This window comes from Lactuca virosa, chromosome 2 (genome assembly GCF_052849685.1).
Source record: "Lactuca virosa cultivar CGN04683 chromosome 2, Lactuca_virosa_CGN04683_v6, whole genome shotgun sequence".
NCBI lineage: Eukaryota > Viridiplantae > Streptophyta > Magnoliopsida > Asterales > Asteraceae > Lactuca > Lactuca virosa.
This window is the reverse complement of record NC_136427.1, coordinates 27,243,033-27,261,370: the sequence shown is the minus strand read 5'-3', so window position 1 is coordinate 27,261,370 and position 18,338 is coordinate 27,243,033. Positions and strand designations below refer to the sequence as shown.

Here is an 18,338-nt window from a genome sequence, read left to right as displayed (position 1 = left end):
AAGTTTATAAGAGTCAATTAAATACAACGAACATAAATAGTTTAGGACATGCTTTTTCCACCCCAAAACATTTAAAAACCGAAAATAGGGGAAGTCATGAATACTCACTATATGCAAAACATAGCAACCAAGTTTATACGAGTCAATTAAATACAACGAACATAAATAGTTTAGGACATGCTTTTCCACCCCAAAACATTTAAAAACCGAAAACAGGGGAAGTCGTGAATACTCACTATGCATTGAGATGATGCAAATGGTGCCTTCAACTACGTTCCACTTGTACCACTACCGATTCCTACAATAATGATATTCACTAGTGAGTCTCTAATCGGAATCTAACACTAGTATACTTACTATTACAATAGAATTTTGCCAATATTGTGTCAAAATTTAATATAGATAAGTTACAAACAATTGTTATATAACAATTTAAGTGGAAAAATTCTCATTATTGAAATGCTAATATTTAACATTTTTAGAGGTGTTCCAATGATTAAATATTGAAAAACTAAATCAATTTAGTTCTAAAATTTCCCAAACTTTGTATTTTAGTTTCAAATGAAGTCAATGATGTTAAGATAATTTTTCTTGCATTTTTTGATATGTCTAGCTATTTTTCACCATTTTGATTTCTTGAATAACCATAAAATCATGAAAACTACTAAAGAGATAATAAAAATACAATCAGTTAAGAAAACTCCCCAATCTTTTTAGAATACTGCCATTACATTTAATTAAGCTGGGAAAAATATAAAAATGGATTTCTAAACTGTTTAACCCAATTTTATGATTTTTTGCATTTATTCTAATGAAAATGGTGATAAATAGAAAACAATTTCCAAAATTACCAAAACTTTTTGTAGTACTGTTACTAAACATTATTAAGCAGAGAAAAATATAAAAATGGATTTCTAAACTATTTAGCCCAATTTTATGATTTTTGTGGATTTAAGTGTATTAAATCTTGGAAAAATAGAAGAAAAATAGCATGCAGAAGAGAAAAATCATCAAAATTTTTATGTAGCATCCTAATATATTAAAAGGTACTCTGGTAAAGTTTCATGAATGTTCGACGAGCAAGACTATTTTTGCTATTTTTAGTCCATTATAAACACAAAAATCATGGAAAAATAGATATACATTTTTAAAAATTCCCAAAATATTTTTCTGAGTTTTAAACATACGGTACAAGGTGCGAAAAGTAAGAGATAATATTTTCACATTCCCTAAAGTGGTTTTATGATTTATTGGAGCTAAATAAAAAGAAAATTCAAAATCATACTAAGCAGTAACAACAATCGATGAAACTTCATGAGAGATGTTTATTAACGAAAAGGATCATCCACAAATTGTTCCAGAAGTTATTTATAAGAGTAAGTATTTTATATGCTTTAACACTCTATTTTCTTATTATTTTCATGTAAAAATAAAGAAAATATATATTGAGCTGAAAATTTGCAGAATGCATCTTCATACAATTTAATATCAACAAAAAATCGTTTTCTTATTTTTTATGTAGAAAAACATGCCTAAAGGCTCAATAAATTATGGAGAAAACTTGATACTTGTGATTTTGGTAAAGATTATTGATGTTACTTTGAGAATTTTTGCAACATGTTCCAAAGACTTTTGAATCAAGATCTTTTTGTACCTCTTAATACATGATGTTAAATGCTCAAAGTAAATTTTCGTAGATTTTTAGTGAGGAATAAGACCTTTGAACATGCAATACAAAACTAGTATTTACAAAAAGGTGCTGATTGAGCAACAATTTTGTAAAAATTGCTAAAAATCGAAATGTTAGAATTTTCCAGTGAGGTCAGATGGGTTTGAAAGTTAACTCAAAATATTATATTCCAGAGAAATAATCTCGAATTTTGGTTGAGAAATGAGTGAGATATGGCAGTTTAAAGTCAGGTAGAGAAATCTGGCAGATTGCAAGCATGATGATTGGTTAGAAAAGTGAGTTTTCATCATTTTTTGGGTAAATCTTTTGAAATATTTAAAGACAAAACTGCACGAATGGTCCCTGTGGTTAGCTGAAAATTGCCACTTTGGTCCAAAAAAGTTTGGACTAGCACCAGAGGTCCAAACTTTTCATTTTGTTGCAAGTTTGGTCCGATTTTGTTTGAACTTTTTTATAAAGACGATTTTGCCCATGATTATTTAATATTTTATTTTTCTTTTATTACAACAGTTAAAAAGAATTAAAAATAAAAGAAAAAAGAAAATACTCTCTCTCTCTCTCTCTCTCTCTCTCTTGTAGGAAAGCACCATAGATCTATACAAACACGTTAATGTCCATGTGACCTCCTAATACCCCCAACCCTAAATTTAAGAAACCCAAGAAAAGTAGAAAAGAACGATCGATCATTCGATCTTCAAGCTTTCTGCTCCAGAACCGAAGTTCCACTCGTTGCGGATCTGATAATCAAGTTCTCCTCAATGGCGGTGGTAAAGAAGATGAAGCGATTGTGATGACCGATCGTGAATGAAATCAAACATTAGACTCCGATTGATGACCGATAGTGAAGAAGATGAAGCGCCTCCGGTGCATGACGGGACCGGAGAAAATGAAGAATCGTAAGAAATCTTAAGTAACATTTTGATTGAGGGGTGTGGTTCGACGGTGGATGGCGATTCACGAGGGGAAGGGAAGAAGGCTTGTAGGAGGCTAATCTCGGTGCTCCTGGGTCGATTAATAGCGATGAGGGAGATCGTCGGTGGGTATAAGGTGGTCATCGACCATGGAACAGGTGAGGGAACGGGATGAGTAGGGCAGTAGTAAGGGTCGATTTCTTGCGAAAGCTTTGTTCCGAAGATCGATGGGGCCGAAGACCATGGAACAGGTGAGGGAACGGGATGGGTAGGAGAGAAGCAACATCGGCGCAGGTGGTGTGTTTGGTAGTGGAGCTCGACGGGAAAAAGGCCACTTGCGATGGGGGGGGGGGTGTTCGGCGTTGTTGTTTCCTCGACAATCACAAGTTTCCTTTCATCTCTCTTCTTTTTACTTCGACTGTAAATCCATGGGGTTTAGTAAATAGATTTAGGTTAAGATGAGTGTTTGTTGATTGATTCTTGACTGAAATGGATAAATGGAATGGATGAGCGAGGTTAATCTTTTACAGGAAATCGATGGGTGTATGTTTGTTTTGCTTGACAGAATTGATGGGGTGTAAATCACTAGGTTTAGGTTTGTGTTTTGGTTGCTTGAAATTGCCATGGAAAGAAGATGAAACAATAACAAGGAGTGGTTGTATTTCTCATTTGCAGGTATACATGAAAAGAACAAGAATGCTCTTGTGTTCTTGGCTGGGAACGAATGCAGAAGGGAAGAACAAGGATATGTGTTGATTGTATTGGTTTATGAGAGAGAGAGAGTATTTTCTTTTTTCTTTTTTTTTAATTCTTTTTAATTGTGGTAATAAAAGAAAAATAAAATATTAAATAATCAGGGGCAAAATCATCTTTATAAAAAAGTTCAAACAAAATCGGACCAAACTCGCAACAAAATGAAAAGTTTGGACCTCTGGTGCTAGTCCAAACTTTTTTGGACCAAAGTGGCAATTTTCAGCTAACCACAGGGACCATTCATGCAGTTTTGTCATATTTTAAAGATATCATGATCCATGCATGTTATGGTCATGTTTCAAGAGATCAAATATATTTAAAAATCATAATTTACATACATGCATTAAAATACAAGAATCTTATTTCTCAAGAACTCTTAAAAATGAGTTTGATGTTTTGATCCTTAAAATCAATTTTTGCCTTAAGATCATGAACATGCAACCTTGTTTAACATACATGAATGGTGTTAAAACACATCCATGATGTTCTAAAAACCATTTTAACAAAAAGAAAATAAGTTTGAAGAAGATGAAGAAGTAGAAGAAGGATAAAGTGTAAGAAAATAGCAAAACTTGAAGGAAAAGTGAAGTAGAATGAAAGAAAATTCGGGATTACCTTCAAGATTTCTTCAAATGATGAAGATTTAGAGTTTAAGGAGTGTTTTTGGCTTCATTTTCTGGAAAATTCGTGGTTATAGAGAGAGGAAGAGAGAAAATGGTGTTAGGGGAATTGAAGAATGAGAGAGAGAGAAGTGAAGAAGATGGAGTGTGTAGGTTGAAGTGAATGATTGAAATTTTTGGGAAGAGGGTGCCTAGGAAAAGGGGGGGACGGATTTTGAAGTGTAATACCCCTTTCTCATTCATTTTATTTTATAAAATTTAAATTCTTTTATAAAATATCTCAATTGTTATATAAAATGTGCACTAAAATCAAGTTCTTATTCATAAAACCTTGATTTTTGGCTTATAAATTTAGGGTAAATGTTAATGACTTAATTTTTGTTATCCTTGATGATATTGTCCTGAATTGAATTATTTTTAAGTGATATTATAAGGTTCATAACAAATTTTATGGAGTTTTAGGTGTGAAAGTTTATAAATTTGAGCTTAGGACTTTTAGGGTTTTTCGGATTTTGCTAAACGTTGAATATCAAAATAAATTGAATCTTTGAGACTTCAAATTATTTATGTTTCCTAACTCTTATTCGAGTTAGAAATAATGTTTGTAATTTATTTTTATCGGTTTATTGGCATTCTATGTAGTGATTCCGAGATCCAAACGAAATTGAGTAATCAAGTATACTAGTCCTAGTCTTCAACTTTGACTTAAGTTTCTATGAGACTTTGACCTAATTTCTACTACTAGGTCAAGTGCATGATGTGTGTATATGATTCATGAAAAGGTGTTCAAGTCAAAGAGCGACCCGAATATGGATAGTCACGACAGTTAAGTAGTTGTAGAATTCACATATCAATGTGAAATCTAAGTACACTATCCATTGTTTCTAATTGTTTCCAAGTTTCTATTAGGTTATAACTTAGCTTCTAGTTACTAAGTCTAGTATGTGTTGTGCCTATACGTGCAACTAAGTTTATCAATTCTAGAACCGACTCGAATTTTGACGGTTGTCACAAGAAGTCCCTGCTATCTCCCGCTAACTAGCTCGTGGATAATATTACATATCACTAAGAATAGATAATTTTTCGAATGAAAGATCCTACCCTACAACGGTTGGACTCAAACAAGAGCTGCGCAATAGAGCTAGACCTAACCTTCTGAAATTCTTTAATCCTCGCAATATGTAACTTAACATATTCATTTACTAGTTAATAAGAGATAGATAGAGCTCCTAAAAGCACAAAGCAAGCAGCATTCGAGCATCGAGTACACATAATCAAGCATATCACATTCAGGCCATCACTGTCTAATCTGTACTAGCATGCGATTCATAAAGCTGAGATACATATAACAGGCACATAAGGCATCCTTCCTAGATCCTTAGTCGTAAACTAGCATGCAATTTTCATAAAGATGATACGCATATAATAGGCACATAAGGCATCCTTCCTAGATCCTTAGTCCTAAACTAGCATGCAGTTCTCATAAGCTGATAAATATAACATAACATTAACTGGTATGGGTAATTCCGGAGTACTTACTTGAGATCGGCCGATTGCATGCATCACACCCTTTTCTCTTTCTCAAAATTCTTTTTGCTTTTTCTAAAACTATTTTTTATGAAAATGATTTTCCTTTGAAAATTTTCATATCAAGTCCTCAGTTTGAGTCCAGACACACTTGTGAGTGTTTCTGAATACCTCAAACCAAGGCTCTGATACCAACTTGAAACATCCCAAAAATACAGTCCAAAATTTTCGTTTTGAAAATTATTATAAAACCATAAACCATCCATAATCATAAAGAAAACCATGTGTCATGTATCTCAAAACACCATATAAAATACTGTAACAAAACATATGATAAAAATATCAGAGTAATCTCCCACGCCAAAAAGACTGTGGTGTGTGCCATGCTATCATCCCGAGCCCTTCCCTTTGCTAGTGGAAGTACCTGAAACTAAAACTGAAAACTGTAAGCACAAAGCTTAGTGAGTCTCCCCAAGCTACCACATACTATACACATAATCACATACTGGGCCTAGCCCACTGCATCGGACCCCGTCCGACATCGGACGAATTCGACATCGGGCCCCGCCCGACATCAGACCGAGGTCCGACATAACTTGGGCCTCGTCCCTGCATCGGGCCTCGCCCGGCATCAGACTGAAGTCCGGTATACATATCATGGGCATAATATAATCATAAACATAGACATAAGCATAACAAGAAAGCTGACATTCCTCGGGCTTGCCATCGGACCAAAGTTCGGAACACATAACCATACACATGCAAGAATCACAAAGATATCAAGCATACTAACTGCATTGGGCCCCACCCGGCATCAGACCGAAGTCCGGAACATAAAACCTACATTGGGCTATCCCCGACACATACCATCGCACATAAACAGGCCGACCTTGGTACCTTAGACCCGTTCCTACAAGAGAAGACTCACCTCACAAACGAAATGCTGAACTCGGGTGTGAGGAATCTCTGCTAGTTGCTCCCACGACTCTCCCGCTATTATGACCAAATAAACACTTAGTCAAAAACTGAGATTCCTTCTAGGGGTAAAATGACTGCTTTACCCCTTTTTATCTAATTTGGGCCATGACCTAAGCCAAATCCTTTCTAGTCCTTTCAAACTCATTAAAGCCCAATAAGTCCCCAAATGGCCCAATTTTCTAAATTGGGGCCAACTCCTCAAATGGGCTTTCCTCTCAAGCCCAACTAGTCATTGGGCCCTTGACTGACTTCTGAAGGCCCATCACGGCCCAACTTCTGCTATGTCTAAATCTTGGCCCAAACAGAGGCCCAATAACATAAAGCCCACTGACTGAGCGTATGCTGAGCGTACCTTTCTGTACGCTGCGCGTACTGCTGAAATGGCTTTTACGCTGCGCGTACTGGTGTGTACGCCCAACGTACTCTCATGTTAAGCCCTTTTCTCCAAAGCTTCTTAATCCCTTAAGACACAACGTCCAAACTACAGATTTGAGTCCAATACTTCATCCTAACCTATAAAGTCGATCACTTGGTGGCTTGCAACTCACCTAATGAGCCCAACACTTAAAATAACAATAAACTTTCAATGAAATGGCTAGATCTCTTGCATGGCTGCATAAAGGCCTCAAAGCTTGTAACTTTACTGCTAAAGGAACACTTTCAGCTTCAAGGGTGGCAACCCTAAGCTCAAAAACGAAGTTCCATGAACAAGATCCATTCTTTGGACCCAAAAAGGTCAAAATCTTCAAAATCCTAGATCTAAGCTTCTAAGAGGAAAGATAGGAGCTTTATACCTCCTCTGGGTGCCAAAAGATGAACTAGTTCCAGATCCTTGAGCTCAAGATACTCATGTGCTTCTTCCTCCAACTTCTCTTCACTTCTTCCAAGCCATTCTTCACAAAAATGGACTCTAAAAGGTCAAGCAGACAAAACAATGGAGTATGAGACAAACTAGGGTTTTCTGAGGGTGAGGGACTGGTGAGGAGGCCAAAGGGGAGGATACAATGGGGTATTTATATGTCTTAAACCCTAAAAATTACGGTTTGGCATTTGTCCACGTACGTTGGGCGTACCTCTTGGTACGCTGCGCGTACGCCCCCGAGTCCCTCGAATCCAATGTGGCCACTATGCCCCGCGTATGCTAGGTTATGCCCAACGTACGACTTATGGGCAGCCCAACTTCTTGGCCCAGTTTGCTAAGGTCCACTCCCAAGGGTCCATTGACGAATTGTTAGTCCAAAACCAATATTAATTTATATAATTTAAATAATACCTTGAGAGACGGATGTTACAATATATATATATATATATATATATATATATATATATATATATATATGTATATATATATATATATATATATATATATGGTTAGGTTATTGTATTTTAACTATTATTGTGTGGATGTAGCGTTGATTGTGGACCAATCATTTTAGTTATGTTAACAAAGTGATTAATGAATATTATTGAATTAAAAATAAGTGAAAAATACCATCTAATTTCACTAGAAAATGCATTTTATGTTGGGTTTTGAGCATTCTAACACTCCTATGGTGTACATGCAACCCTAAATACCTTGAATCTATGTTTTCTCTATTATACATGCAAATATCAATTTTCCAAGGTATTGTTCTAACTAGCATAATATAAAGTACATATAATATAAAATCTAGTAGAATTACATACCTCTTGTTTGGTGCTTGATTCCATGGAGCTCAAGAGCCTAGTGCCCCAAGTGTGACACCTCAAATGGTTCACACAACATCATAAACACTTGGAATAACTTGAGAGAAAGTAGAACAGTTCTAAAATCGGTTTGCCCTCACTTGTTTTTCTAGTAGCCGATTTCTTGAATTATAAGATCATTATATAGTTAGTCACAATTAGGGTAAACCCTAATTGTCATGGCTTTCCATTTCCTTGGATCCATGGGTTCAAATACACCATGGAGCATCCATGGAGCATCCTATGGGTTTTAGCCCAACTTGATAATCCATGGAGCATTAGCCCACTATATAAGTATGGATGATTTACACAATCAACCCATATATTTAATTAGTCTTCTTTTGATCACTTAATTAATTCTAGATTAATTCCTGATCAATACTAATTAAATAATCTTATTAATATATTAGAACTTATAATATATTAATAAACCTTAAGTGTTATTTCTCTCATTTGAGTCTATCCAAATGCATGATGCCATGCAACCCAAATGGACCATGCCGGGTCGGGTCAAGAATATACCAATTATATTATGGACTTAGACACTAATCCAACAGTCTCCCACTTGGATAAGTCTAATAATTATTATTGCAAGTACGCATTCATAACCTGACCAGCAATCGTAGCTCTCAAAAGCTGCTGCCGAACTCTGAACAAATCAATGACGTGTCCATTAGATAAGTGATCATATATTCCTCCATTCTAGATATCATATGGACTGAGACATGGATTATAATCATTCTCTCTTTCCATTTGTTGTTTCATGATTTCCGATTTATGACGACTGACTAATTGAACAAGTCAAATCAGTACAGGCCTGGCCGAGCATTTACATTTTGCCATCACTAAATCATCGAGGGGCCCACATACATCGCTTTTATCCCTTTGAGGGTAAAAGGAATGGATAAACTTCGACTCATATGCTTGTACTGACTACTTGTTGAATCATACACAAAGGCACGTTTTATAACATCGAGTTACCAATGCGTTTTCGTGCAATCAATGTATAATCAACTCATAGTCAACAACTCATATCTCTAGGTTTGAAGAATATAAGATATTATCGTCTCATGATCACTCGTGATAAAATCCATGAAGTGATTCAAATGAGCGTGGGTTGAATCCAATACTCAGAACTTATGAGCACTCATGAATGTTGTAGCAACCACTGCTATGTCTAATGCACATTAGACAAATCATACAACCAAATTCATGACAGTCTTGATTCATATCTACTTCCAACATATGACCGACTGTGGATGGTTTAAATAACTTAGTCATTCGGGAAGAATGACCTAGTTATTATGGAAGTCAAAACATGCAAAGTGAAACACAGAAATAATACTAATCCTGTATGGCCCCAACACTTTGAGTGTAAGTAAAAACACCTTTTATCTAAGCACCATATTGATTACACATTATTCATGTTTCGATTAATCAACTTAATACTTGAATTGAAACAATAGTCATGCCATGCACCAAGCATGCATACTATGTTTACTTATGCTCTTTTCTTTTGTGAAATAGATCAATTGACAATATTTCAATGATGCTCATTTCACAATCCCAAATCCTTTACAATAAATATAAGAACACCAAATTCTTGTCATTTACTGTAATCTTGTTAGATTCTAAACTTATATGCAATGATCCTCTTGTAATGAATATGCACACAAGTCACAAAGACTTGGCAACAGACATTACAAATAATTCCAATGGAGATCAATTCCATGGAAACGAAGTCTCAAATTCAAAGTACATTCCTTTGAACATCCTTCTTGCATTAAGTTCTCTAATCTTACACAGATTCAAAGAATAACTTCCACCTATGGAAACAATTCCATATTACCATTTTGACCATCACTTCTGAACAAGAGTTGCCTCTTTTTTCAAAATATGTCAATATGGTCCTTACTTTATACCTCTAATTGTCCATGAGCAACCAATCTTTGGTAAACCTTAGATTGTCCTCGACAATTTGCTTAATCATTTTAGTCATTTCCAGTTCTATTCCTTTTCCATTTTAATGCCTCAGGCATTTGGAAAATTTAGAATGGATTATAGCACATGTAATCGAACCTATACCCGAAGCATATAGCACACGATTCATGCTATAAATTTTTATTTGCCATGTTCTCACAATTCGAACTATGAAGAGGGATGCCGTAATCATAATCGAAATTTTGAGAACGCAACATATATAGAATTTCCTTATGTTGAACCGTTCCAACATAACATTCATATATATCCTTGACTAAAGTTGATTAAAATCTGAATGTAAGCTTGTAGAATTGGAATGAAGTATAAAATCCTCTCCCTTAATTATAGGGAAACAACTTTTCAAAGCGAATTGAAACTTTTGTTTTCTATAATTAACATTGCTAACTTGCAACATAATCATCATGCTCCCACTAGCATAATGATTATTATCTTACTAGCATAACACTTATGCTCCCACTAGCTTTGACATGTATCCAGAGATCAGCTGGACTTTTAGAAATCAATACTTTATTGATTTTCTTACCAAAGTTCAGATTTCTGATACGCAATTGCTTTGATAAGACTTTATCAAAATCATACAGATTTCCTTAGATAGCTCACTTGTGTGTCTAAACAATTATGAAGAGGGATTCCGTAATCATAATGTTTAGACCTTTTGTCATTCTCACAATTGCTATCTACTTAAAATCTACTTAGTGAAAGAGTTTCCTCACCATCATTTTCATGAGTCGGAGAGAAACCTTATGACACTTAGATTTTATTGTGTATGTGTTCCTATCCATGTGAATTTTTGATAACCATAATCACAAGACAAGGTTGGTGGCAAATCCAAACACATGTGGACTGAACTTGTTCAATCTTAATTTCTTGCCACCCGGCAGCACAAGGGCCTACCATTGCTTCCAGGTTGGTCAACACGATAGGTTACAAACCTCAAGTCATGGGCTAGTGATTAACAATACTCTTGATTAGTTCTTGAAACTATCTCAAGACTCCCACTGTCCTCTTGACATATAAGACTCTCTTGCCCAATATTCAAGAGATAGTGCGGATTCGTTTACAAACACTTCACACAATTGGCCTTAGTTGGTCTTCGTTTTATCCAAAACATCACAACTTACCAATTTCAAATGTACAAGAGTAAGAAAATATTTTACTCTACATTTGACAAGTGTTTTAAACCTTTCTTAAGATTATGTCACTCAAGGCTCAATCTTGGAGTATGAATCTAAGAGTTTATTTTGGAATGAAGTATGATTTATCTTTTGATTCAACCATTTCCACAATTCACGATTCCTATCCTTAGCCAACAAATGCACTAAGGTGTCCTTAGAGGATCAATTGTGATATGGTTCCATAATCACTAAGATAATCATAAAACAAGATACACAAGTACTCTCCCATCTCTTCAGATTGGAGAAACTTTTATCTTTCTGCCTTATTTGATTCTTCTTATTCATTCTGCCATATATTGAAACTTTTCCAATGTTTCAGCATTACACTTAAACTTGTAAGCATAATCATATTTACTAAACTTTAGTAAATCATAACGAATAATCTTATCAACCTTTTGTGGTGGACCTGACTAGTGCACAACCTAATGTACCCGATCCTTTAGTCCTTCGCTTGACTCACATGCGAATGTGAACAAGGAATTAGTCTTAATTTACCAAAGATGAAAAATCTCATTCATCACACAATACAACTTGCATGATTCCAAGTTTCTATCCAACTAAAACTTGGGTGATGAGAATCTTTCCTTATTTGATAAATTATGACACTACCACAAAAGAAAGAATCAAATTCATTTTCCAATATTGCTTATCAATGGAAACATATAAACAACAATTTTTCACAAATGCCTTTGTAAGGATACTTAAAATAAATAAAATCAAAACTTTTCTTTTATTTTTTAAAACTTGCGGAAAAACTTATCCTTACAATGCAAATTCATATGAAAACTTTGTTGTTATCTATTCCTAAGCAATATCTCATAACTCTTATGTAGTGGCTCAAAATTCTGGTCATCGAACCATGCGATCAGAATCAGCACACTTTTCTTTAAGCTTCCTTTGATTATTCAAAAATATCAAAATGTAATTACATTACATCATGTATTAAGAATCTCCAAAAGAGACTTAATAGAGTTAGATAACGGACTTTACCTGAAGTAGAGTCAAACTTTTGACTTTACCATCCTTATGAGGTTTCAGGTAAATTCGGCAGCTTCGCAACCAATGCCCCTTTTCTTTGGCAATAGGCACATATGGACTCTTTGGGAATGGTACATAGGACTATCTCAGACTTAGCCTTTCTCTTTACCATTTGGTCAACCGAGTTGACTATGGCCGATCCCTTTCTATTGGGAAGAGAAAGTTTTTCTGGATTTCCAGTGTCACCATTGTCAATGTCTTATTTGGCAATAGGCACATATGGACTCTTTGGGAATGGTACATGGGACTATCTCAGACTTAGCCTTTCTCTTTACCATTTGGTCAACCGAGTTGACTATGGCCGATCCCTTTCTATTGGGAAGAGAAAGTTTTTCTGGATTTCCAGTGTCACCATTGTCAATGTCCATGAAGTTTTGGGAAGTCGATCTTCTAATCAAATTTGCTTTACCAGTGTTCCAAATCATTGCTGATTCAGCAGCACCAAGCAAATAGATAAGATCATTAAAGGGTCATATCGTGATTTGTCATCAGGGAGTGACTGAAGAACCAAGTCAATAGCCAGCTACCTCGAGACTTCGACACCCGACTCTCCCGGCTTGTTAATATGTGACTTAATCTCCAAGACCTAAGCACATATAGACTTTGTTTGCCAATAGGGATTGAGTGACTTAGAACTTATCAAGTCTTGAAACTTGTGGGATAGGGAGATTTATTGGAGGAGGTGGAGGAAGTGAAGCATGATTTCCAGTCCCACTAATGCACAACAAAGGGATTGATCTTTCACCTTGATTGCCATTTGGGATATCATCTTCATTAGGATAGCTTGTTCCTAAATATTTGGGAAGACCATAGTTGTCTGAAGGAGACATCTATAAAGGAGAAATTCAAGTTAGTTGATTTAAAGTCCTTAATATAACACCTTGATCTTTCACTAATGCACAACAAAGGGATTGATCTTTCACCTTGATTGCCATTTGGGATATCATCTTCATTAGGATAGCTTGTTCCTAAATATTTGGGAAGACCATAGTTGTCTGAAGGAGACATCTATAAAGGAGAAATTCAAGTTAGTTGATTTAAAGTCCTTAATATAACACCCAATATGAAATATTAAGGCTAGGATCCAACAACCTATTTATAACTGGAAGAGGGATGCCGTAATCCGAGTTATAAAATAGTTGAAGGTAGGTAAATGACGATTTACCAATTTCCACCATGAAAAACGAAATATAATTAAGTTTTAATTGGATTTGAAACTCCTAGATCTTTTGAGATACATTGAACTTTCAATGGCATGTTTGAATCTCGATTGTGCCCTCTCAAGTTTGTGACTGGGATGCCGAGGATCACAAACAAGGTGTGAATAACCATGCAAATTGACTTGGTACCCTTAACTTTATCACCTAATCGATGTTCCGGTTAACCACACACACTCCATCGATCTATAATATAGTCAAGTTACCCTTTTCCACTCTTACTAGTCCTTATTAGTGTGCCGGTTAACCACACACGCTCCACTAACGACTTTCATGGGTTAGCACCTATTTCACATTTTCCTAAGTAACTAAGATTGAGAATTAATAAGTGTTTAGTTACTTAGTATTTATCATTATAATTTTAATGAAGGGAGAATTATAGTCCTTTCCTACCCGTTCGGCTAACGACCCTCCACCAGTCAAGGAAGCGGTGGGTGAGAGTGGACACCCACTAAACTGCCATTTTATAGGCAGTAACCTTATACCCCCTTATAGACCGGCTTCGTGAATGAGGCCTACTAACGGTAAGATTGACTTTATTTTATACATATCTATATAATTAAAATTATATTAATAGTATAAGGGTGTATTTTAAACATTTAACATACTTGGTGGTTTAATCTATTAATTAAACTATACTCTTAATTTAATTAAACTTAAACCATGTCTTTTTGGAATTATTAACTCTTTTAATTAAACAATTTAATTAATTTAATGAAGTCCATAAAGTTTGAATTTTAACTTTTAAAATTGTAGAGTTTGGAATTAAAGCATTAATGTGTATGAGACTTTACAAATTCCAAAACTTGAGGGCAAATTTTGAAAGTATTCAAAACCTTTCATTTCATAACTTATGAGTTTAATGGTTCATTAAAATTAAGACTCTTCATTTTTATGTAACCTCTTATTCTTTAATAAAACTTTTAAAAAAGTGACTCTTAAACATCCATAACTTGAAGGCAAGTTATGGAGTCATAAAATAATTAAATGAAAAAGACTCTTCATTTTTATGTAACCTATGGCACTTTTATGATTTTTTAAGATTCATAAATGTGACCTTTTATGTAACTTGAGGACAAGTTACAAAAACACATTTTATGAACTAACTCTAGATTAATTTGGATTGAAAACAACTAAAACACAATTTTTTTTTTCATTAATCTAAACTAACTCATAAATCAAGGAAACATAAAACTCTTGGTAGTCCATAATTTGAGGACAAGTTATGGAGTTCATACAATTTCATTGAGATCAAGAATTATACTAACAAACAATTTGCACATAATTCCTATGATCTACCAAAACTCATAAGCATGAACATTCATAATCAACATTTTTCAAGAATTACATAAACACATATAAAACTTGAAACTTTGATTATAGCATTGAAATTGGTTTAGCATAATCATTACCACTTAAAAATAGGTTTTATAAGTCCAAAACAGTCAACGGTAATGATTATAGATCAATTCCAGCCCCAAAACTCGAAGATATGTTGTTTGGGGGTCCAACTCGTCGAGTGCATGAACCAACTCGGTGAGTTGGATGCATTTTGCCTTGGACTCGTCGAGTCCATCAGTGAACTCGGCGAGTCCACTGTCCCAGCAGCAAAAAAAACTTCGATTTTAAGCAATTTGCATCAAGTATAAGTGAAAACAAGCCTAGGCTTTGATACCACTGTTGGGTTTTGAGCATTCTAACACTCCTATGGTGGACATGCAACCCTAAATACCTTGGATCTATGTTTTCTCTATTATACATGCAAATATCAATTTTCCAAGGTATTGTTCTAACTAGCATAATATAAAGTACATATAATATAAAATCTAGTAGAATTACATACCTCTTGTTTGGTGCTTGATTCCATGGAGCTCAAGAGCCTAGTGCCCCAAGTGTGACACCTCAAATGGTTCACACAACATCATAAACACTTGGAATAACTTGAGAGAAAGTAAAACACTTCTAAAATAGGTTTGCCCTCACTTGTTTTTCTAGTAGCCGATTTCTTCAATAATAAGATCATTATATAGTTAGTCACAATTAGGGTAAACCCTAATTGTCATGGCTTTCCATTTCCTTGGATCCATGGGTTCAAATACACCATGGAGCATCCATGGAGCATCCTATGGGTTTTAGCCCAACTTGATAATCTATGGAGCATTAGCCCACTATATAAGTATGGATGATTTACACAATCAACCCATATATTTAATTAGTCTTCTTTTGATCACTTAATTAATTCTAGATTAATTCCTGATCAATACTAATTAAATAATCTTATTAATATATTAGAACTTATAATATATTAATAAACCTTAAGTGTTATTTCTCTCATTTTAGTCTATCCAAATGAATGATGCCATGCAACCCAAATGGACCATGCCGGGTCGGGTCAAGAATATACCAATTATAGTTATGGACTTAGACACTAATCCAACATTTTAGTCAATTGAGACGAATTTAAAAAAGGAAAATTCCAAATTTTTTGGGAGAATTAATTACCTTCAACTTTAATTTTTATGTAATTTTTAATCATACCCGATTTCACTATAACAGAATGACATTCTGTTAGAATGATAATATCATTCTTCAAACGAAATAACAACATTTTTTATTGAAATAACTTCTCGAAGAATAACAATTTTTTGGATACAAGTTACAAAATTTCATCATATTCTTAAAAAAAATTGTATACTATTTTATAATAATGAAACACTCACTATCAACAATTAAACACAATTTATTGATAAGTCTACCTGGATATTCTACCAAAATATACTAGTATTACCTATTGTCTTATCATTTTATTGTAAATTATTCTGTCAGAATATAACGATGAATATTGCTTTCACTAGTGACTATTGTTCATCTCCATCCCACACATCATCATCCAACCTTCATGCCCTTGATCATCATGTGCCATTCATTCATTCTATAAGAATAACTGCCATGAAATAAAGCATTTTATGATAATAGTAGTCATGAAATCGAATTATGTAAGAATAACATTATGTGTTAACGCTTTTATATGATAAATATTAAAACGAGCTTCAGTAATTCTAAGAGAATGCATACCACATGGTCAGATTCTCTTTCAGGCATTTCGACAAACACCTATCGTGCAGCATATGACCCGATATCATATGAAAAATATTTTATTGCATCACCATGGTAAAAAAATGAAAAATGTAAAGAAAAAGTTGATTGATAACAAAACATTAAAATTTAGCCAATATGGGTATATTTGTAATTTGTCCAACATCTAGAAGATTGAAATAATGCCATAATGGGTATACCTATTCCAGTTTCCAATAGCCTCTCCAATTCCAATTCCTAATCCTTCCCAAACTAACTTCAAAAATCAAGAAAAAATATTCAGATGATGAAAGTATGCAACTAATGATAGAATTAAGTCATGGAATTATACTGAACTTGAGCAATGACTTGAGCAGCATCTTGCCTATTCCAACATTCAGTTATACTACCTATACAACCCTAGAGAATTGGGTTACATTCATTTGATTTTAACTCAAAATTTAAAAACATTAAGAATTACACAAAATAAGAAGTTTGAGATGTTATTATTTACCTATTTCAAAAAACATTGTTGGTTTATTTGTAATTGGACCATGATGAGTAGCCTCCAAAGTGATTTACAACATATAAGATGAAAAGAGTGTTTATGTTACTAGCTAATAGGATATATTGAGCAATAATGTCAAGAAATCTTGCTGCAAATTAGGTTAGAGTTGTTTCCCAGTATTGTAGATGATTAATGAGGTATCATGTTCAGGATAAAAGTGCAAGTAGGATGTTGATTTAGTGACAAAAACTAAGAATGTAAGATGTTATGAGTTTCTTTCTAGAATTGAAGTTAATAGTACCTCGAATTCAGGAACCAAGTTATGAGATTGGGCAAATTTTTTTAAAAGTATCAACCATGGTTTCATTCGAGGGCAAGGAATTGCTGCCCATCTAGGTTTTCCTCCTTATGGAGGAACATTTTCTTCTTTTATATGAGGCACACCTAATCAAATACATTATATTAAGCTTTGAAATCGACTAGTGTATCATGTTAATGGATAACTATTAGTCGTTAATGAATGAATTAGAGTAATACCAATTGGGTGAATGGTGAGAGCAGGGCGATTAGTGATAGCAGTGTATTTTCTGAGGAAGATGATCTTGTCGACAACCTCAGATGTAACCTTTTCACATCGATTATCTAAATGACCCTCCTCTGATATCCCTTTATCGTGCTCCAATAATCTCACATCTTCGTTTACTTGGATTCTAATCCCCTTTACCAAAAGTTTATACAAAAGAAATTCGAGTTTAGAAAGGTATACAAATTAGGGACTAGAAATGGATGAGAGGTATTGGAAGTAGAGATCAATAACTGAAAGGATACGTCGGGGTTCCAATTTCCCATAGCTGAGAGCGCTGTCGCCCGTCCATACGATGTCAGGTCGGTGGTTGCTGCCACCACTAATATCACCATGTTCTATTTGATGATAGTTGAGTATGTAATTTGGGTTTAGTGATGGTGGAAATGGGAATTAGATGATTGATTAGTTTAGGAGGCACTTCACAGATGGAGGCATAGAGGGCTATATTAGACGGAGTCGATCAATGGTAGGGTTGGGTTGAAGAAGACGATATGGATTGGTAGTAACATATTAGGCAGAATTTATGGGAAATTA

The 18,338-nt window shown here is 34.5% G+C and overlaps 1 pseudogene; it reads right to left on the bottom strand.

Moving 5' to 3' along the window:
- Window positions 1-16,521: 16,521 nt before the first annotated feature.
- LOC145157314 (D-aminoacyl-tRNA deacylase-like) lies at window positions 16,522-18,136 on the bottom strand (annotated as a pseudogene).
- Between the last annotated feature and the right edge of the window lie 202 nt (window positions 18,137-18,338).